Below are 25,605 nucleotides of genomic sequence, written 5' to 3' on the forward strand. Positions count from 1 at the left end.
AAAAGATCAAGGAAATATGATAGAAAAAGAGATGAAAAAATGAAAAGCCATACAAAACATGCTCAAAACCAACCTACTGAAATTCTTGAACATGATGAGATTCATAAAGAAAATGAAAGTAATGAAGAGGAAGAAATTGGCAGTTCTTTTGATAGAGACAAATTAGAAAGCATAAAAAATTTGATGGATTTGGATGAAGAACTACTTTTTAACCAAATTCCATCTAAAGATATGATAAATGATAACACTATCAAAAAGCATTGTCAGAACATGTGGGATAAATATTTCAAGGATAAAAGTATATTTGGACAGGCATAATTATTTGTCAAGTTATTTAGGAGAAGAGATATGAAACCTATCTTAGAGTTGTTGGGTGTTGATAACAGGAAAAGCCATGCTCATAATATTAATAAAACAATAGTTGAAAATTTGCAAAATGCTTATAACAAAATTGACAACACAACTCGAGGAGGTGATTTGAGTAATGCACGTAGAGCATTGATGACTACTATATCTAGTAGAAAATTGACACATAGAAAATAGGTATGTGCAATTTCTGATGTACTACATATATCTAGAAGAACTATCTAGAGATACATCAAGAGGAGAAATATGCTAGATGATAACATTGAGAATAACTAGGTGAATATTTGTAGAGTTCCTCGAAAAGACAGAATTTCTAAAGAAGTAAAAAGACAAGTTATTGAATTTTGGACCACACATTCTTGTGTTTCTTCCAACAGGTGTGATACTATACAAATTAAAGATCAAGAAACAGGGGCCAAAATTGAACATCCAAAACATTTCATAGATATAACTCAAAGTGAACTTTTTGAAGCATTCAAACAAAAATTTTCAAATGTCAAAATATGTCAGAGAATGTTTGAGAGTTTACGTCCTTCCTTTGTATGCATACATAAGATGCGAGAAACTTGTTGTTGTAGAAATCATGTTGAATTTGGTCTACACTTGCAATCATTTAAAAAAGTTATGGCAATACTTGATCCTAATTTGGTCATCCCTAGCAGTACAACACAATTTGTGAGGTCCATATTATGTGATAAATTAGAAGATTCAGATGAATTCAAAGTGCAATGCATCAAAAATCAGTGTGAAGTTTGTGCAGATTTACACAAATTTTCTCAAATTATGCAAGTTGAGAATATTAATGAATCCACACCAGTTTCATGGATGAGATATGAATATGAGACATACCAAAATAATAGAGGGGATGAATCCAGAAAAATTGTATTGAAGGAGAGTGAATTGCATTATGATGAGTTCATGGCCAAGTTCTGTCCATTGATATATCCACATATCCAACATTTTCATGGTGCACGATGGCAAGCTAAACAGTTTCGTGATTCCAAAAATTGTTTTCCACTTGGTTGTATACTTTCAATTGTAGATTTTTCTGAGAATTATACATTTGCACCTCATACAGAGCTCCAAAGCCAATATTATCATTCTGAACAAGTTGCAATATTTGTGCAAGTGACCTATAAACATGCACAATTTGAGGTGGATCAGATAGAAAGATTGGATGAAAATGAATGCATCATCATCAAAGAGGTTCATTTCTATATTAGTTATGATAAAGTTCATGACAGGAGTTATGTGGCTCATTGTTTTGCAATGTTCTCTGAAGATCTCAGAAATCATGGAATAAATGTTTCAGAGCACTGGATTTGGTCTGATGGATGTGCAGGTTAGTATACACGAAATAGTTATACATTTATTTAACTTTATTTTAACTTGTATTTATTTGGACATGTCTATTTCTATTTAATAGATGTACTTGGATAATTGTAGATACTTATCATGTTTCACGTTCACAGGACAATTCAAATCTGCAAAAGCATTTAATTGGTTAGCAATGCAACATGCTAGAACCAATGTTAAGTTTTTATGGAATTTCTTTGAAAGTGGACATGAAAAAGGGGAGCATGATGGAGCAGGAGCATGTATAAAACGTGTGCTTCAACAACATGAACTTGCAGGTAAATATATGCATTTTTTAAATGTACATGTTTAATACTCTAATAGCATATATTTTAAATTTTATATACATGCATATTTTATGTACATACAAGGAATAGGATAGAGAGCGCAAATCAAATTGTTGAATGGTGCAAAGTTCATTTTGCTACTCGAGATACTGAATACAATAAGCGTTACTTTTGGGAGGTGAAAGGTGAACTAAGTTATAAATTTATTTTTAATGTCTTTTTCAAATCAAGTTGAATTTTTAATTAAATATTTATTTTGAAATATGACAATTAGTTTTTGTATTTGTAACAGATATAGATCGATCTAATCCTTACAATTGTCAAATGATTCCTGGAATTAGAAGTTTACATCAACTGATGACTACAGGAAACCATAAACCTCCAGTACTTAAAGTAAGAGAGAAAACATGTTTTTGTGATGACTGCATTAAGGACAATGTAGTAAGTGCATGTGAAAATATTGAGAATGGATATGTTTCACATTGGGATTTGAAGGAGATAGTTAGAAAGCCTCCTTTTGAAGATGTTGACATTGACATTGACATTCATGATCCTATATATTCAGCTGATTATGAGCGCATTTCTGATTTAGTTGTGGCAGGTTTGTGTGCATATATACATATATATAAATTAATATACATGTATATTTGTTTTAAAATTAATTTATATTTCTCTTTTTATATACATGTAGGAGATATTTTTGCAGTTCAAGCCTTACCAGATAATGCAGAAAATGTGGACTATTATCTTTTAAGATGCACAAAAGCAAAACACAAGTTGCTAGAAGGAACTATAGATGCTGATGAATAGTCATATCCAACTGGATCAGTTGTTATTGAAGGAACATATTATCAACAAACAAGGGTAATTGGTAGTGGTATTGAATTTATTGAATACAAGCTCGGAGAAAAAGTTTTACACTATAGTAATCATGTTATAGCAACCAAATTACAATTTGAAGCAGTACAAAGAAAAGGACGTCATGGAAATCAAAAGTGGAAATTGCCTATTGAAGAACATGAAAAACTTCTAGAGATAATAAAAAGTAGAGATGATCCTAACAATACATTGTTTGTGGAGCTCTAGTTTACCTATGTACTTATTGTGGAGCTCTAGTTGAGTTATGCCTGTATAGCTCTTATACTTTCATATTTAATATTGATAGGATATTTGTTTTATATAAATTTGTGTACATTGGATCATTTATCTTGCATATGCAAAATTAGATGTGTATTGTTATTTTTATTTAAATTTGACATGGATATCTCATTTAAGACCAGGTCTCTTAGGACCTCAACTTAAGACAACCTTTTTAGTATTTGTATGTACATATAATCTTTATATGTTCTTATATGATACATTCTTTATGTTTGTATATAATCGTTATGTTAAGATTACATGTATATGTTATATGAACTATGTTACATATAATTACATGTACATTATATTTTATTAATTAAATGCTGTTAATTATAGTTAATTAAGAATGTATGTCATTAAATACAGTTAATTAAGTCATTAAATAGAGTTAATTATTAAGACATTAAATATAATTAGATTAAATATAATTAATTTAAAGGTTAAATATAGTTAATTAAGGCATGTCATTAAATAGAGTTAATTAAGTCATTAAATAGAGTTAATTATTAAGACATTAAATATAATTAGATTAAATATAGTTAATTAGATTAAATATAGTTAGTTATAGTTAATTAGGTTAAATATAGTTAAATATAGTTAATTAAGTCATGCCATTAAATAAAGTTAATTAAGTCATTAAATAGAGTTAATTAGTAAGACATTAAATATAATTAGATTAAATATAGTTAATAGGATTAAATATAGTTAGTTATAGTTAATTAGGTTGAATATAGTTAATTATAGTTAATTAAGGCATGTCATTAAATATAGTTAATACATGATCTACATTAAATATAATTAGACTAAATATAGTTAATTATACAGTTAATTAAGACATGTCATTAAATATATGTTATATTGTTATGTACATCGATCATTAAAATTATATAGTTAATTACACTTAGATTAAGGCATTAAGATGAATAACTATACATATACATGTAAACTTGAATATTGAAAATATGAATAACATATAGAAACATGTGCATAACACATACATAAGTTACATAAAAGATGAAGACATCAAAAGATCAATAAAATAGCCGTCTACATTAAAAGATCAATAACATACATGTGCATATATCTGGAGAATATAATGTACCCATATTAAATGTATAAAAATAGATCATGTAGATCAAATGTCTGGAAATAACATATATAAATCATCAAAATCTCCATGTAAGCATGTATCTCGAAATAACATATAAAACATCATTTAGTGTCCATGATATAAACACGTATCTAGAAATAACATATAAAACATCAAAGTGTCCATATAAACCATGTATCTGAAAATAACATATAAGACATCAAAGTGTCTAGATATAAAATGTATGCATATGGAAATAACATATAAAACATCAAACTGTCCATATAAATATGTATCTAGACATAACATGTGTGTAATAAAATAAAAGGCCACATATGATCTAATCAGCTACATCCCCCCTCCTGATCCTGGGCCTTGTCCCCAAAAGGGTCTATCAGCTGCATCTGAACCCAATGTCAAATGATAACAAGTGAGCCATTTAATTATGTGTACAGCAAATTATATCAAGATCTACATGTATATAAATCAAATATATATATATATATATATATATATATATATATAAATTGTAACATACCTGGGACTCACGACGTGTAGGATCTGTCGGTGTCTGCAGATCAGCAAAACGTAACATACTATCACTCAAACCCTATAATACATACACAAACACACACATATACATTAATTTAAACATATAGACATATTATTTACTATAATAAAAATAAATCTAAACATATAGAGATATTTACCGTAGCATTATGTAATGCTCTACCAATCTGACTGATATCTAAATCATGTAATGAAAAAATAGTATTAGCATCCAAGTCAATAGTGCGACCCTGATCTGAAAGCATGGAAGTAAATAGACCAAGCTATATGGTGCCACTAAGATCCTGAGTAGGGGGGGTGTTGTAGGGTCCTGAGTAGCTGGGGCTGGTGTTGTAGCCTGGGCTTGTATAGCAGTAGGAGTTGTAGAAGGTGCAGGAATGTCCTCCTGCCTCTGTGAATCCTCTGGGTCTGCTATATGTGACAAAATATGTCTAATCTAAGAGCTCATGTCATGAAGTGGAATCCCTGAGAGTGTAGATAATGCTCAATATGCATCTAAAAGATCAGATGCTAAATATGATGCCAAATGATGCAATGCATCCACCTCTAAGACTGCAGAAATGTCTACAGGAAAAGGTATGTCTGCAACTCCATAATCATCATCAACAGGTGTGCTAGATGATGCAGCTGTGGGAGCGGTACCTTGAGACCATAGCATATATCGACTACATTGATTAGAAGAAATCTCATGTAACTGTGTGGTGATGGTGGTGATGCTCAAAAAAATTTGTGTCCTAATTGTGTCATCAGGAACACTCTCACCTACAGTAGCCATCTTTGGACCTCTCGGCATAACCAAAAGGTTTGGACCCACCATTGCCCGTTTGTTAATAGGCGCAGGAGTGTCCGCAGGTCTAAATCTATCAGAAAGTCTCCCCTGAACCTACCCAACATGCCCTGGATAATCTGTATAGTCAACATCATAGTGTAAATGAAATTCTGCAAACAATTGTTTGCAAAAATATAGGGGGAACTCATCCTTCTGTGGCCATCTATGATGAGTAGCCAACCAATGAGGATACATCAATGGTGCGACGAGTGGATTAGTACACTTCATTGCAGAGTAGCCTCTGACTCTGCGACGATCTGCATAAGATGGAAACATGGTTTTCACCATGCCAGTGGAAACCTCAGTATCAATCTGTGTGTACTTCACAGTGCTAGTGACACTGTGAGATAAAGAAGAATAAAATGTCTCAATGCTCATATCATCAAAAGGGTTGTATGATTCAACTGTCTGAATCATACGCAATAACTCCTCTCACATCGCTATGACCTTCTCCCTATTAGGGAGGGTGGTAGAAGAGGAAAGCGACCTATCCAAAACCTGCATAGCACGAGATAATCTCACCACTGTATCTCTAAATAACTGTTGTCTATCATGGGTGGAGGTCGATCTACATGCTATACCAGACTCAGCACTCTGACCCCCACCACGAACACTGGCATCCCCTGAGGATGCAGGAGCACGATCCCTAGAACCGGATGCCATAATGTATATATGAAAATAAATATGAGAATATGAATGTGAAGCTACAATCTGAGTGATAAATATCTAGAGATCTGCACATGCGTATATATACAAATATAAACATACAAGTCTATTTAAATTAAAATAATTAAAAGTTAAATTTAATTTGAAACACATGTACATATAAATACACAACATTAAATGTATGGTGCTAAATGAACAATCATGTAACATACATATGTATTTTAAAACAAATTATCTTAGAGACCATATCTAATGTACATTGTAACGTGCTCATGCAAATGTGAAAAACAAATATTCATACCTGTACATGTATATGCAATAAAAATAAAATAAAATTTCTTGATTAAATGATAACTAAGTGCACACATGTACATACATGCAATAAAAAAATATAATTCTTGACTAAAATCTAAATTTTGATGTAAATGCTTTGATGATTATGGGGAGTGTAGATGAGAGTTAGGACATAGGGATAGAAAAATTTGTTACTAGATAAGTAAATGAGTTTAGTTAGAAAATGTTAATTTACAATTTAGAACTCATGACTTAATTTACTAGTTTGAATTAGAGTTAAGAATGTTAATAAAGTAAATGGGATATAGTTTTATTAAGGTTGATAGTAAGGTCAGTCTATTATGTGCTAGCTTAAACATATGAATACCTATTACAACCTATAACAAACGTAATGACCTAGTAGGAGTCCCTAGGTCCCCTTAACATATATATGGATAAAAATACCTAGAAATGTATCATGAGGTCGTTATGTGTCATTTGATAATGTAAAAATCATCATTACCTAATAAGACCTATTATATCCTAATAATACATATTAAGAGTTATTAGAACCTAAAAAAAATAGTATGACCTATTACAACTCCTATGTCCCCTTAAGACACACATGTATGGATAACGTATTGAAAAATGCAGTTGACATAAGTGATCTTAATGTGTTGTTTGGTAATGTAAGACTCATTATTACCTGAAAATACCTACTATGTGGTAGTAAACATATGAATAGCTATTACAACCTATAATAGACGTAATGACCTAGTAGGAGTCCCTAGGTCCCCTAACATATATATGGATAAAAATACCTAAAAATGTATCATGAGGTCGTTATGTGTCATTTGGAAATGTAAGAATCATCATTACCTAATAAGACCTATTATATCCTAATAATACATATTAAGATTTATTAGAACCTATAAAAAATAGTATGACCTATTACGACTCCTATGTCCCCTTAAGACACACATGTATGGATAACGTATTGAAAAATGCAATTGACATAAGTGATCAAGTAATGTGTTGTTTGGTAATGTAAGGCTCATTATTACCTGACAATACCTATTATGTTCTAGTAAACATATGAATACCTATTACAACCTATAATAGACGTAATGACCTAGTAGGAGTCCCTAGGTCCCCTTAATATATATATGGATAAAAATACCTAAAAATGTATCATGAGGTCGTTATGTGTCATTTGGTAATGTAAGAATCATCATTACCTAATAAGACCTATTATATCCTAATAATACATATTAAGAGTTATTAGAACCTAAAAAAAATAGTATGACCTATTACGACTCCTATGTCCCCTTAAGCCACACATGTATGGATAACGTATTGAAAAATGCAGTTGACATAAGTGATCTTAATGTGTTGTTTGGTAATGTAAGACTCATTATTACCTAAAAATACCTATTATGTGCTAGTAAACATATGAATACCTATCACAACCTATAACAGACGTAATGACCTAGTAGGAGTCCCTAGGTCCCCTTAACATATATATGGATAAAAATACCTAGAAATGTATCATGAGGTTGTTATGTGTTATTTGGTAATGTAAGAATCATCATTACCTAATAAGACCTATTATATCCTAATAATACATATTAAGATTTATTAGAACCTATAAAAAATAGTATGACCTATTACGACTCCTATGTCCCCTTAAGACACACATGTATGGATAACGTATTAAAAAATGCAATTGAAATAAGTGATCAAGTAATGTGTTGTTTGGTAATGTAAGGCTCATTATTACCTAAAAATACCTATTATGTGCTAGTAAACATATGAATACCTATTACAGCCTATAACAGACGTAATGACCTAGTAAGAGTCCTTAGGTCCCCTTAACATATATATGGATAAATATACCTAAAAATGTATCATGAGGTCATTATGTGTCATTTGGTAATGTAAGAATCATCATTACCTAATAAGACCTATTATATCCTAATAATACATATTAAGATTTATTAGAACCTATAAAAAATAGTATGACCTATTATGACTCCTATGTCCCCTTAAGACACACATGTATGGATAACGTATTGAAAAATGCAATTGACATAAGTGATCAAGTAATGTGTTGTTTGGTAATGTAAGACTCATTATTACCTGACAATACCTATTATGTGCTAGTAAACATATGAATAGCTATTACAACCTATAACAGACGTAATGACCTAGTAGGAGTCCCTAGGTCCTCTTAACATATATATGGATAAAAATACCTAAAAATGTATCATGAGGTCGTTATGTGTCATTTGGTAATGTAAGAATCATCATTACCTAATAAGACCTATTATATCCTAATAATACATATTAAGATTTATTAGAACCTATAAAAAATAGTATGACCTATTATGACTCCTATGTCCCCTTAAGACACACATGTATGGATAACGTATTGAAAAATGCAGTTGACATAAGTGATCAAGTAATGTGTTATTTGGTCATGTAAGACTCATTATTACCTGAAAATACCTATTATGTGCTAGTAAACATATGAATACCTATTACAACCTATAACAGACGTAATGACCTAGTAGGAGTCCCTAGGTCACCTTAACATATATATGGATAAAAATACCTAAAAATGTATCATGAGGTCATTATGTGTCATATGGTAATGTAAGAATAATCATTACCTAATAAGACCTATTATATCCTAATAATACATATTAAGATTTATTAGAACCTATAAAAAATAGTATGACCTATTACAACTCCTATGTCCCCTTAAGACACACATGTATGGATAACGTATTGAAAAATGCAATTGACATAAGTGATCAAGTAATGTGTTGTTTGGTAATGTAAGACTCATTATTACCTGACAATACCTATTATGTGCTAGTAAACATATGAATAGCTATTACAACATATAACAGACGTAATGACCTAGTAGGAGTCCCTAGGTCCCCTTAACATATATATGGATAAAAATACCTAAAAATGTATCATGAGGTTGTTATGTGTCATTTGGTAATGTAAGAATCATTATTACCTAACAATAACTAGTTGTTAAAATGAACATCATCAATATCTAAGTGTGGTTCATTCGGTTAGTAGAGGGCCTATGTTATGGTTAGAATGTGGTATGGGTTATGATTGTAGTTAATATAAGGTTATGTTAGAAGGTGTATTTAATGTCAAAATTAATTTCACCATAAGATATTATTGTTTCACCTCTAGATCCATCAGGTTATGTTAGAAACTGAATAATGTTCTCTAAAAGTTCTGTACATTTTTTACTAATTTTTTTTACATGTTTACCTCATAACCTAATATTTTTCTATATTTTAACCTAATGTTTTTCCTAATGTTTTTCTAAATTTTAACCTAATGTTTTTCTATATTTTAACCTAATGTTTTTCTATATTTTAACGTAATATTTTTCTACTCTTTTAAATAATGTTTTTCTATATTTTACCCTAATGTTTTTCCTAATATTTTTTTACATTTTTTATCTCATGTTTAACTACATTTTTGCTAACAAATTAATTTAAATACCATTCTAAAATAATCTAAAATAATTAAAATAATTTAAACATATTAAAAAATAAACAATTTAAAGCATTTCACTCACAAAATACGTAAAAAATAACTATTTTAAGTAAGATTAACATCTATTAATCAAAAAATACGTTTAAAAACTATTAAAAAATAGGGAGGAAAAAACCACCAACCAGTTACGATCGAAACCCTTAACCCACTCTCCAAACATTCAGGAATCGCAAGAGTAACAATGATAGTTGCTAGAAGTTTGCGGCAGGTTTTATCCCAGCTTGGGGTTTCAGGTGAAACCCTTTCGGTCGAACGTGTTTCGGCCGAAATGGTACGCGCGCGAAACCACCACATGTGTACGCCTGAATCTGTTACGGTCAAAACCGTTACGGCTGAAAGGGTTTCGGCCAAAATGGTACAAGATATCACAAAAGGTGACACATGTTTGTGCTTTTACCCAGCTTTCTTGATGAACATTTCTTTCTTTTTCCAGCACAAAACCCTTGGTATGCTAACATTGCCAACTACCTAACTACTGGAAAAACTCCCCCATATTTCTCTGCAAAAGAAAAATGTTTCCTAGCAAAAAAGAGTTTTAATTTCTCATGGATCTTAGGGTTCATGTTTTATACTGGGCTGGACTAGGTGACATGAAGGTGTCTCTAAGAAGATGAAACATATGATTTTTTTCGTGATAGTCATGATAAGCCCTATGCTGATCACTTTGCTAACAAATAGACTACATTAAATATTCTAAATATAGGATATTATTGGCCTACACTTCACAAGGATGTGGCTTAGTATACAAAAAAATGTGATAAATGTCAAAGAATAGGTCGACCGACAAAAATAGATGAAATGCCCCTACAGCCACAAATAGTAGTAGAACCATTTGATAAATGAGGAATTAATTTTGCTAGCCCTATTGAACCACCATTAGAAGAGAAAAATTACATATTGGTTTGCACTGATTATGTTACTAAGTGGGCAGAAGCAAAACCCATGAAGCATCCTCGTGACAATGAATGTATCTTTACCAGATTTGGTGTTCCAAGAGAATTAAAATCAAATTAAGGGGCTCAGTTTACATCTAATCTGATAGCTGCACTCATGGAGGAGTATAAAATTTGGCATGGAAAATCTTCTCCATATCATCTACAGGCCAATGGACAAGTAGAAGTGACCAATAGAGAGTTGGAACATATACTCACTAAAATTGTGTCTTTGCATCAGAAAGATTGGGCATTTATACTTCTTGAAGCCTTATGGGCATATAGAACAACATGGAAATCCACTATTGGGTTTACACCTTTTCAACTCCTATATGGAAAGACAACTATTATGCCCATTGAATTTGAACATAAAACTCTGTGAATAGCTTTGGAACTTGATATTACCCTTCTTGTAGCACAACAGGATCACATTTTGCATCTCAATGAGTTGGATGAATGGTGAAAGTTAGCTCTTCATAACACATAATTAATTTAGAGTTAAAGAAAGCAATGCCATGACAAATTCATTAAAATAGAGAATTATCTATTGGTGATTGGGTGCTCCTGTATGATTCACAATATCAGCATCACCAAGGAAAATTTTAGACTCAATGGCTTGGTCCCTATGAAATCATTGCAATTTTTAACAATGGAGCAGTTCAACTATCAACAATTGATCTAGTCAAATTCAAACTCCTGGTTAATGGGAATCACCTAAAGTTATATCATAAACTAGCAACCCAGGAAGAATTTCTTCAACAGTTCACCACAACAAAAACATCTCTTCCTATAGCCACTCTATCTGAGTCTCCCACTTAGATGCCTACAGCCCCTTGAATTTATTTTCAAGGCCTTCATAATAAAAATTTTGCATACATGCAAAATTTATTTCTTTTCCACCTCATTCCATCCCACCTTCTTGTCTTTCCATCATCATGCCATCTCACTTTCTTTCTCTCATATGGTACTACTCGGACCATCCTTCCTATCACACCTTAGGTCAGTCACACTTGACCCCTTTGCATTTATTTAATTTATTATTTATTTAGAAAATCATATTATTTCAATTTTCAAAATTTGCAATCTTTACGATCTGGTGGAACCCAATCTCTGCTAGGTTGGGGGGAAGGAAAATCAAAATCATGAATGCAAATCAAGAAAAATCTTAAGTTGGCATGTACGATGTATGGGGAAGGGTCATTTTAGTAATGAGCTGGCACTCCTTTGTACTTTTGAAATGTGTGAAACAATATAAAGAAGGCTAACTATTAAATCATGATTTCACATAACCCCTCATTCATATGGCGTATGTTTTTTAGCACGATCTTTATCCTCATTATGGTTTGGTGATTAAAATGTCATCATGAAGTACTGAAGGATGTGATGTTTGGAAAGTATTGAAGTATTTCGTTTTAAAAATTTCCCTTTGTTGAAACCCTTGTAGCTATCTTCGTCCATACTCTCAAATCCCTTGCAGTGAATTTGCCAGTAATAACATTTTTTTTTTTGAAAAATATGGGTGGAGAACCTTAGGAGCATGAACCAACAAACCACAGAGTCTTACTGGCAGACCCAACAACATGTAGTTTGTTTCAAAAATGAGGTTGGCTGGCTTACTATCTCGGTTTGAAGCAGTTTGATCAAGAAATTGAACTCCAATTTCATAATAGATTAAGGGATGGATATGCAATTGTTAAGGGCATTCAAATAGAATTCACCGAAGAAGTGGTGGCAAAAGTTTCTGGTTTTCCCACAAATGGAGAATGACAGACAGACGACATGGATGCATGACAAGAAAAAGAGCAATTCTCAATACTTGGAGATCCTCAACAAGAGGAAAACAAAAAGCAAGGTACATTACGATTATCTCTCCCTCTGCAATTCATCCATCTTGCTAAATTTATCATAAGGTATTTTACCTATGAAGGAAGGTATTCCTATTTGCACGCTATTCATTTCAAAATTTTGAGTAGTTTGTGGCATGGTGATTGTCCTGTAAATCTCTCGAGTTTCCTTTATAATATTATCAAAAGGCAAGCTACCTATGTACAGCAAGGCAAAACCCAATTAGTATCCCACCATTGCTTGATTAGGACTATAATTGAAAGGGAGTTGACTAGGCAACACTTGGGAATATGGGAGGATTTTGTAAAACTCAAGACAGAGGGACCTAAAAGGGGTGGACCTAAAGGGAAAGGAATGGGGACAAGAGAGAAAACTACTATAGGAGTCAATAAATTAGTATATAGAATAGCTCAAAAAGCTTCGACTTTTGCATCTATATCTAAAACTGCAAAAAGGAAAATTCTGCCTGCAGAAGCCTAAACTTCTAGAAAGAGGAAATCACACACAGTTGTTGGAGAGGAAGGTTCAAAAGAAGTATCCCTAGTATCACAAGAACCTGCACTCAACCTTAATAAAGGGAAATCTGTTGATAAGGGTAAGAAACCAATTTTTGCCCCAATTTCTACTCCACTACGAGTCACCAAAATGTCTGGGGTAAATTTGAGAACTGAACCTCCTGTGCCACCTGTTGAGCCTCCTATATCACCTGTTGATGTTGAAACTCTAGTACCTACACCTGCACAGTCACCAAAGCACACAACACCTAATCTTGAACATGAAAATGATCTTGAGAAAATTCTTGCAAAGCTAAATAGCCCTATTAATATTGATAGTGACATAGAGTCCTTAGAGAAAATAATGTCTAGGTTTGAACAACCAGTGAAGGAAACTGATAACCTACCACTAGAGGAATATCCATCTATTGCACAAGAAATGGTCCGAGAAATTGTTGAAATATTTCAAGTTAAAATGACTATTGCACCCTATTCTATAGTTGTTGTACCTTCAAAAAAAGTTGATAACACTATTGCCTATCAAAATAACAGCTTTGTTGAATGTCAATATTCTCAAAATGATAGCACTGCTAACCACCATCATCCTAAGAACCACTTTGAAGATTATAGACCTATTGTCCATCATCATACACCACTGGACATTTCTACTCCATTAACAACCAGCTTTAGTTTGTACCAATAGTTTCAATGGGAAAAAGAAAATTGGGACCTAGAAAGGAAGCAATTGCTCAGAACTATCAGGGAACAAGCACATCAAATATAAGAGAAGGATAGTGAAATTATGGTCTTGCATCAATATGTCACAAAGATTACAGAGCTCATTCTAGAGCTTGTAAATTGCTGGTCACCATCTCCAGTTTACACACTGTTCCTAAAAGAGAAAATGATTAATTTTCAATTGTCTCGAATTACTCAGGGGTTGAATCCTTGCTTGCACGCTCCCCAAGAATTCTATGCAGCATTCAAATAAGTTCTGATGGCTCTAAAAAATCTTCTCTATGAGTTATATGTTCATAATCTTGCTATTCTAGATGATAAATATTGGAATTCATTGTTATATGTGGGAGATGTATAGTTTATGGAAGTTATGTCATGGATGTAGAATGAGATTAGTCGAGAGAACTAAGCTGCTCCTTATAGGGAAAAGGAAACGTTTGAACCATTATATATTTGGCCAAAGGTGAAAAACACTCATAGAGTATTCTTTGATTGGCTTTCTGTTAATAATAATCAAAGTGTTGCTACCAAAATTCACCCTGTCTGTGAATAGGCATTTCTAGATTGGGAGTAGCATTGTTCTGAAAATGCCCTTGATGCTATACAAGCCTCCCTTCAAAGATGGATCCTATTACTAGAAGATTTGAAAACAAGGGAAATGCATTCTCCTCAAAATTTGGAGTTTTCCATCAGCAGGATGCCCAGGTATATGATGTTAGGTAGACATCAAAAAAATTATTGGGTGCCTCTTTGTTTCCAACCACCAATACTCTTGCATCCTATGCTTGAAAAGTATGATTCATTTGCTGAATATAAAATGATTGTTGGAGAATAGAAATGGGAAAGGTTGAAACAAAATCATGGATATTTTAATTACAGATCTCATGAATCAAGGGAGAAAATCGTCATTGATCTCAGGCTATGGAAGAGGATCAGAAGCCTATAGATGCTGAAGGGACTAGCCTCAGGATGGTTGGGCGGAAAATGATGACATGAAGAAATAGAAGTCTTTTTGGCCCTTTTTTTGAACATTTGTCTATAACATTCTAAACTTTATCATCTTTTAGTATAAGTGTTTTGAACTTTTTATGTATAAAGTATGGACATAGGGCATAAAAATGATAATTGGAATTATATCTAAAAAGGGGTTCATTTTGTGGTAAAAATATTTCTTCATGAATGTTTGATATGGGTAGATCTTCCTGTAGCCAAAGAGATTGCAAAAACTGTTAGTTGAATAATTAATGCCTTTTCTTTGTAAACTAATAAATGTAAATAAATATTTGCGAGAAGTCTTGTATGTATTAAATGTTGAACATAGGAATACAAGTTGATCTAGAGTTAATAAAAAACAAACTATGAAGGAATAGCGCTAAGGCATTAATGGTATTAAAGAGAAGTGTTATGACATTGTTGCAGATGGAGACTTGGCGACAAAGTCAAAAGGGACCTGTTTTAATGAATAACAAAGAGGGGACCTGATAAAGTGGTTGAGCAAGGAAGCAAGCACCAAAGCGATCAGTTAAACATGCAAAGCACAATACCTGGATCCCTGGAAGCTGTTTAAAGTTAGATAAAAGAGTATATCTAGCATTCGCTATGATCTATGTTTGTGGGGAATTTAAGGGATAATTAATGTCTTTACAATTGCATGCTTGCAGTCTTAAGTTGTAACTAACTTTCCTTCATGAGGAAGTCGTAATTATAGGAGTTTGTTTTTTTCCTTCCTTTTAAATAAGACCTCGTCTGTATCTATGAGGGTAGGTAGTGAGTAGACAGATAGAGTTGATAGACATCTTGTTTTCCAAGTTATTGTAATACTACATATTTGAATGAATACATGACTTTGCTGAGTTTTTATACTTTTGTCTGAGTTGATTTTTTCCTTCATTCTTCCATGGGGGCCCACGCAGAAGGTGGAGTTTACTTTAGTAAGTAGGAGTTAGACTCAATTTTCTAAGTTAAGATTAGAACTGCCATTCTTGCAGCCACTGAAAACAGAACCAATCACTATTCCTGTAGCAGTAGGTGCATAGATGTATGGTTAAATAATTAGAATTTCCTTCCAAGTATTTGATAGTTGTCTTTCCTTTGGATAAACTAGATTTTCTTAATGGTTATTACATTCAATGTAGTAGTGACTTTTAGCAAAACTAGAGTATATACTTTGCAGACATCATCTCAAGTTCACACTCCCGAATTGACATTTAATAAAGATCAGCATAGTACTTTGGTAGTAAGGGATGTCCAATCCGATAACTAAAAATGTGTTATATTGATTAGACATGGCCCACTCCCACCACACCGAGAAGATAAAATAAAGTCCCATACAAATATCAAAATAAAAGTCATAACCAATAACTAGGTCAAGGAAACACTTGAAAGAAAACTATCTCAAAGGGTACCAAGACACAAGTCTTAACTAATCCTAGAGGGAAAAAAGACATGTAGGAAATCTACTATGTAAGTGGGCAAGTGTCACCAAATGAGCAAAATCTAAGGTTACCCTAGTAGCCTCTTTGGACTCCACCCCTTAGTGTCTTTATGCAACATCAATATCCTTTCATACAAACAAGGCATACTAATGAGTCAACCCTAAAGTTACCCTGGTAGTCTCTAAAGACTTTGGCCTGCTAGTGACTTTATGTGGCACCACTATTGCTAATTCATTATAAACCCATTAAATGACATATTATCATTTATTAAAAAACCTACAATGGGTTACCGAGGCAGCCACTTAGGGCTCTGACCTCTATTGCAAGCCACTTCCCAACATGACATACATATATCCTACCCTAAGCTTAGTAAAAGCAGGTCTCATACAATGATAGACCATACATGAGTTCTTAAAAAAGAAAATAGAAAGTACTAAAATATCATTGATCAAAATCATATATTTTACCAATACAATCATCCTAACAAGGATGATCCAAAATCTAGTACACATATACCAAACCATGACATAACATGACATCACCAAAAACAAATCACATAATCACCTGAACCCTATATAAGCAACTAGGAAAAAATCCAAATATAACTAATCAAAGAATGAAAGGTTACACTAGAAAAGTCACTCCATTCACTTCAAATCTACACAAGAGAAACTAGAAAGCAATAACAACAAATAGATTCAACTCATCAAAGAAGACATTTGACTACATTACAATGGTTAGGTATAAAAGATCAGATGCATAAAATCATCATAGAAAAAACTCCCCAAGCCTCTAGTAAACATCCTAATTGGTCAAAGCATCGAGTCAAACCCAAAACCCACATCAATAAACCACACATCACATAAAGTACATACAAAAGTAACTTTCTTAATTCATTAGGTTTTAAGAACACAAAAGTTCAATTTTCACTATGGTTTCAAGTTTTCATTTTCATTTTCAAGTATTACAGATTCACAAAAGTTATTTAGTCCACACGAGTCTCAACACTCAAAAAATCAAAAAAAGTTGATTAAACATTGTTTCATAGATCAATTCATTATCAAAACACAAGATTCAATAAACAAACAGATTATAGTTTTTATCTTTTCAAATTATCAATATTTCTAAGGTTTTCAAATTATAGAAATCATTTTCATATCTAAAATTAAACCACCAAGTAAAACTTGAGTTTTTCTAAGTTCACAATAAAATATGATTCCTATTAGATTCAAATATTCATAATAACTAAATCCCTTCAAGAATAATGTTCGTCATAAAAGTATACTTAATTACCAAATAAAACATCTATTTAGTTATTCTAACATATAATTATTTATATATAAAATAAATAAATAATTAAAATATTTTATTAAACAAATTTATTAAATTAAATATTATTATCAAAATATTATAATAATAATAAATTATTAATTATAATATTTATAAAATTATTAATAAAATGATATTCATATATATTAAATTATTAATAATAATAAATATTAAATTAATAATATAATAATTAAGTTAATAATAATAATTAATTAATTTTTTGATGAATAGTACCTTCCTTATATTACAAAAAATACAATAAAGTTACATATTCACAAAAAAGGGGTCGGCGGAAACAAGATCACCTCGCGAGTTCATACAGCCAAAGGTTGAAAATCAACTATTCATAAAAAAAAGCTTTCAGAAAACATAAAAATCCTCAAGCTGCCAACGTAGTGCCAATCGAAGGAGGAGGATCCTTATCATCAAAGCCCCACCTAAAGGTGGGGTGAGTAGATGGCTTAAGGAGAGCCCATCCATCATTAGTAGCAACAACATTATCTTCATCTTTCTCTCCCTCAAGCTTGGGAGGAGAAATGGCTAAGTCCAATTGGGGAAACACCCACTTGGAGTTTGAGTGCACAGAGGGCCAAATAGTAGTAGGCACAATAGGGGGAGCCATTGGGGACCACCCCAAGCCAGACCCCCAAGGAGGTGAGGTAGAGCAGTGCCAACCACCAGATCCTCCAGAAGAGCAGCGTTGACCAAAAACACCTCCACTAGGAGAGCGATGTAGCTGAGAGCAAGGTGTGTGCAAGTGGAAAGAAGAATTGGGACCTCCTCAATGATGATCATGAGGAGAAGTATGGTTATCAAAGGCTAAATCTAGTAGAATGCAAGCAGTTGTATAGGGGCATTTTCCCAATGAGCCAAAAGCTCCTATAAGTGAGCCATCTCTAAGGCCACTTTATCTATTTGTACTTGAATTTGCAACATGACATTGTTATAAATACATGCTTTAGCATACATAGCAACATTAATGTCAAGTGTGTTGTTAGCATAAATAACTGCATTGTGATCTTTCCAAATGGTAAATAAGATCTCCAATCTGAAAGCATACCATATCTAGGCATACTTGAAGGGTATCTGAGTATTATCACCTAGAACAACCATATGTCAAGAAAAAGGTTTTGGATAGAAGGGGTAAAAGAGATCATGGATCCATCTCCAATAACACTGAGCCCATCTATAGAACCAAAAAATGTGCAAAAAAGACTTTGGTTGACCACAGAAAGGGAAATGGGGGTCAAGAACACCTAGGTGTTGCAGTTGAGGGCCCAAAGGCAAGCGTTGGAAAAGAATACAATAGAAAAAATACTCAATTTTAGGTTTAGTAATGGCTTTCCACACAATGGAGAACCTATGACTCCAAGTATGGTGAGAAGATTGCAAATGCCATTGTTGGTTGAGAACTTCAACCATGGACAAGTGAGGAACCAGCCATCGGTAGCCTAGCCTAAGCTTATAATTGGTTATCGGGGTGTCTAGATACCACTTCCAATATTTCCACCAAGGGCAAGAGGATTTAATGCCTACTTTATGCAACAAATGTGGAGGCACCACATAAACTAGAAGATCAAAAGTCTATCAATCTGGACAAGTGAGCTAAAATTACACTTTCATATCCTCCCATGACTATAAGCTCATAGTAACTTTGGAGAAAAGATCTTTAGGGTTCCTTATGCCACATTTAAAAAATTTTATAGCACTAGCCCCATGCATCTTAGCTAGGGGAACACCTTGGATAGCAAATAATGGTGACCACTAGAGATTGTGTTAGTTCATGGAGAGCCCATCTTTGAACCCATTGCCAACCTAGTGAAGTCAGGGCTTAAAGGCTTCCCGGCATTTTCAAATACTCTTGGCAACAAAAGTACCTTGAATATAGATAGGTTTAGTGGTGACAAGAAGGGTTTGAAACCCAATCCCCTTCCAGGTTGGCCGGTGAATTGGAAAGCTTGAAGAAATGCAATATCTTAACAAAATCTTCCAAGCTTCATTACTAGAAAGAACATGAATCACCCATTTGGCACATAAAGCAGTACCTTGCTTCTAGGTGGACAACAAGCCTAGGCCACCAAACTCTTTGGGAAGACAACAAAAATTCCAGGTGATTCTATGAAAGCCCTGGTGAGAAGCATCTAACACCTAGAGGAAATCATGTAATAGGCACTCAAGTTTGAGATAAGAGGCCTTGGAAGGAGCCCAACAAGAGGAATAGTACACATGGGTGGTGGCCAACACTTTTGAGCGAATCTAGAATTTTCCTGCAAGGCAGAGAGGTTTGGTGATCCAATACTCTAGCTTCTTCTCTATTCTAGCAAGAACTACATTCTAGAACTCGACGAATGAGGCTTGGAAGGAAAAAGAAATGCCCAAAAAATGAAAGACTTCCCCATGCTAAATCCATTTCCATTGATATTGTCCATGCCAAGTAGGATGAGGAAGGGAAGACTACCTATAGCAAAGGGTTTTGTGCCACTGAATAGTAGACCTTGAAGCAAGACAAAATGTGTCAAGACATTGCAAAGTGGAGGCAACATTCTCTTCATCCTCAATGAGAGTGAGGAAGGAGTCATCTACAAAATAACCATTCACAAGTTGATCACAGGAATTTGGGAGGAAAATACCATGGACCCTCCCTTTTGAGATGGCATTTGTGAGAAAAAACCTAAAAACTTTGACTGCCAACACATATAAAGAGAGTGCCAGTGGGTAGCCTTTTCGAATTGAATGATAAAGCCCAAAGGCTTGAGACTGGTAGCCATTAATGCAGATGCAAGAAAAGGCATTCCCAAAAAGCATCTGGACTAACTACAAAAAAGTAGGGCCAAACTCAAGTGCCTAAAGCATTGAAAGGATGAAAGGTCACTCAATTTGGTCATAAGCTTTGGCAAAATCAATCTTGAGAAAGATGGCTTGTTGCTTGGAATGTCGAGCCCATTTCATCCCTTCCCACACAACAATTATATTGTCCAGGATATAATGAGATTTGATAAAACCTGTTTGTTCAAGGGGAATGATCTAAGAAGAAGATGGCATATTTTAAGAGAGAGAGCCTTGGCAATGATCTTCTAGGAGACATTCAAGAAAGTGATGGGCCTCCAATTGCATACATCTTCAGGTTCATGCACCTTAGGTATGAATTTGATATTCCCCTTGTTAATAATATTGCCTAGAGAGTGGGAATAGGTCTGGTCCAATCTCATCCCAAAAGGTTTTGTTAAATTCACAAGGGAAACCATCACAACCAGGGGCCTTATCTGACACCATGGAGAAGACAACTTCCTTGAGGTTTGCTAAAGTGAGCTTCTTCTCACAGAATGCATATTATTCTAGAGTGATTCTTTTAGGAGTGACATCCAAACAAGCTTGCAAGGCTTGATTTTGGGCTTTCGAGGGACCCTGCACTGTGAAAACTTTTTCATAGTGGCAAACGAAAGCTTGGAGAATGTTAGGAAGCTCATAAAAGGTGTGTTGACCCTCCTAAATGCATTTGATCCCCACCACAAAATGGAAAGCCCTCAATGCATTGAAAAATTCCTTGGAAGCTTGATCACTAACCGTTAAAAATGAATAAACTAAATCGTAAAATGCCAAATGAAAATCTTCATCACAAATCCCATATATGGGAAAGCCGCTTAGTAGCTTGGCTACTTAAGGCAACCACTGCCTTAGCAATGTGCGCTGCTACTATAGCTGCTACTATGGCAATCAGGGGGGAGGTCATTGCCCCTCCAATATATATATATTTTTAAAAATAATAATAAAAAATTGAAACTAGCGCCCCCTCCTTAACATATATGTATGGTCAAAAATTGTAGCTTTAAAAATAATAGTATGAAATTTAATATATGTATACATACATATATAAACATATATATAATTTACTAAGCTTACTGTAGTATAATATATGTATTTATAAATCAATTTTCACATTATTTTTTATAGGAATAATAAGAATATATAATCAAATTTTACTTCCCCAATTTATTGATTTCTTTCCAAACCCTACCCAAAACAAAACACCAATCTATAAAATTTACAAAAAAAAGGTTTCTAATCATCAAATTGCTTATAGAGGTTTTTGAAAATGAAGAACAACCAAATTCATACACAAGGCTTTCAAATCATCAAATTGCTTATAGAGGATTTAGAAATGAAAAACAATAAAATCACAAGGGTTTTAGATTCTCAATTCATATACAAAGGTTTCACAAATGAAGGACGATAAAATCACATACAATGTTGTCAATCCAATTTAAAACATTGAAAATAGATTCATCCAGACATGAAGAATATAAAAATTCAAAGAATGGAAAACTACTATACAAATAAACCCACAAGATCCTTCCTAGAATCTGATGCTAAAACAATGAATGCACAAAACATGTATGAATTTCCTTTTCCTTCGAAAACCCTCTTTTCAGAAATCGGCTCCTCCAAACCTGTGTATAGAGAAAGGAGTTTCAATTTCCTAGTAAAGAGCTTTTCCCCAAATTAGGGCTTTGATTGTGCAATCACGTGAAACCCCTTTTCCTTTATTATTTTATTATTTTAATTTTATGCACAAACTTTATGCAATTTAATTAAAATAAACTTTATTAAATTAATTCTTTCTCTCTCTTATTAAATTCATGAGACATTTTTAATAATATATCTATTAATTCAACTAATAATATTACTTAGAGTTATTATTTAAATAAAACTCCTAAATAAATTATTATTAAATTAAATAAATATAAATATTCCAAAATTAGAACTTTAATAAAATCTTAAAATTTAATTCCTTTATTTAATTAATTTCTCAATTAATTAAATATAATTAAATATTGAATTTTCTTTATAAAAATTTCATTAAATTAAATCAATAAATTATCTTTTAATTTGATTTAATTAAAACTAAAAATCACACCAAACCCACAAGACTAAATATGACAACTCAATTGAAGACAAAGAACAAAATCAAACTCCAGGGTTAGAATCATGAATTCACATCACTTAATGAATTCAGATGGGTAAACAAGTCAGATACTTGTCCTAATTTCTAGGACAATTGGCTTAGGTTAGGATTTGGACTCAAGAATTATCTCCCCACTTATACCATTGAGATACTGCTATAGGGTACACTCATCTTGGCAATTTAGAGAAGTTGATACCTAGTGTGTGCAATCTACATAAAATCAACACATGTACATACTCATATATTCTAAACTAAATAGGTAGGGATGGGGACTGGTGCATCATGTAGATCCCGACTAGTAGGTGACTACGACTCTCTCCCTCAATCATATCAAAAACATCATACATAAAGTAAAACATATAGGTACACCATACACATGCAAGTATAGGGTAAGTATCCATAGAAAACATATATAAATATTCCATCTAACTATCATCATGAAATAACTAGAATCACTAAATGAAAAAACATATATCATCATTGAAATAATCATGAAAACATGAAAACTAACTCATCACATAAATCAATTGAGTATGAAATATAGCTAATCAAATCTAGTAACCAAGTACTATTAATCATAAAACATATCATGAAATAGGCCTAAAAGAATCTGATAATCCAACAAGAAAAGTAAACTAGGGGCAAGCATTACATAAGATACTTTATCAAAGTTTGGAACACCCTAAATGGTGCAAATTCATATTTTTTGAGTTGACCAAGGAGGCTTGGTGATTACCAAGCCTAATTAGATATCTGATATATTAGGTATCCGATATATCAGATACCCGATATTCTCTCACCCAAAAATGTAAATGAATGGCATGGAAAATGGAAGGTTGAGATTGAAAGTTGAGGAAGGGACATGATTATCCCCTCCATGATCTATGTGATGTCCAAGTCAAGTGTGTTATTTATTTCTATGATCCATGTGATTACAAACTATGATATTATATATATATATATATATATATATATATATATATATATATATATATATATATATATATATATATATATATATATATATATATATATATATATATACATATATATATATATACATATACATATATGTATATATATATATATATGTATATGTATATATATATATGTATATGTATATATATATATATATGTATATGTATATATCTATATATGTATATGTATATATATATGTATATGTATATATATATGTATATGTAGATATATATATGTATATGTATATATATATATGTATATATATATATACATATGTATATATATATATACATATGTATATATACATATACATATATATATCTACATATACATATATATATACATATACATATATATATATATATATACATATATAGATATATACATATACATATATATATATATACATATATAGATATATATATACATATATATATATATATACATATATATATATATATATATATACATATATATACATATATAGATATATATATATATATATATATGTATATATATATATATATGTATATGTATATGTATATATATATATATAGGTTATAAGATATATATTTTTAATATATTATATTACACATGGTATGGCATATTATATTATAATATATTTTACTATACCTACTAAAAAAATATATATTATATCATATTATATAAAATTTTAATTTTAATTATTATATTATATAATATAGTATATATGATAGTCAATCCATATTATATAGGGACAAATGTGTTGAAAGGGTTCATACACTATCCTATAACCCCTTTTGACACATATGAACAAGCGTAATATGTCTCTAGGGGTCCTAGGACCCCTAGGGACATATATCATCATCAAATGTGTCAAAAGGGGTCATAGGTTATCTATGACCCCTCTGACCCATATGAACAACCATAATGTGTCCCTAGGGGTCATAGGTTATGGGTGAACCCACAATAATGGATTCCACTTTTTGGGGATGAAGGAAACCAAAAAAATTTGCAAATTTTATATATCGTATTTATCATATGTTTGCCTAAACATACTAATTATGTTTGTGCAAACATAATTAAAATATATGTTCAGGCAAACATACCTCATTAATATGTTTGCTCGAACATATTTTATGGTGATTTCGCTTTCAAAACCCTCATTTTACCATTTTACCATTTATTTTTTATGGCGAGTGAATTCGATCTAGATGTTGGAATGAACCTGCTAGATTGGTAAGCATGTCGTGTCATTTTTCGTCATTCTCCTCTAGATTCTCATCATTTTGCTATTTCAAGTATGTTTACATGTTATTATTTGAATGTTTTCTTATGTTTCTATGTTTTCAAAGCATATTTTCATGTTAATTTAATGTTTTTATTATTTATTTATGTTACTTAATTCTACTAATTTAAAGTTTCTATTTTTGTTTTGTTTATGTTAGTTATATATTAGAAAAATATTAATTTAGTATTAGAAAACAAATTTAGAAAAAATTTAGTGTTAAATTAGAAAAATAATAGTTTAGAATATTAAAAAAAAAAAAAAAATAGTAAAAAATTGTTAATCTAGAATATTTGAACATTAGAAGAAACATTAGAAAAAACATTACATTTAAATATTAGTTTCATTAGAAAAACAATAGAAAAAACATTACATTTTTAATATATTAGAAAAATATTAGGAAATATACTTAAAAATATTAGTTCGAAAAATATTAGAAAAATATAAGAAAATATT

The 25,605-nt window shown here is 32.0% G+C and overlaps 1 pseudogene; it reads left to right on the top strand.

Moving 5' to 3' along the window:
* Positions 1–10,349: 10,349 nt before the first annotated feature.
* Positions 10,350–25,605, top strand: part of LOC149572869 (1-aminocyclopropane-1-carboxylate synthase 3 pseudogene) — a 53,561-nt pseudogene continuing 38,305 nt past the window's right edge.

This window comes from Cupressus sempervirens, chromosome 2, assembly GCF_028749045.1.
Source record: "Cupressus sempervirens isolate cs-2001-9-10 chromosome 2, ASM2874904v1, whole genome shotgun sequence".
Lineage (NCBI taxonomy): Eukaryota > Viridiplantae > Streptophyta > Pinopsida > Cupressales > Cupressaceae > Cupressus > Cupressus sempervirens.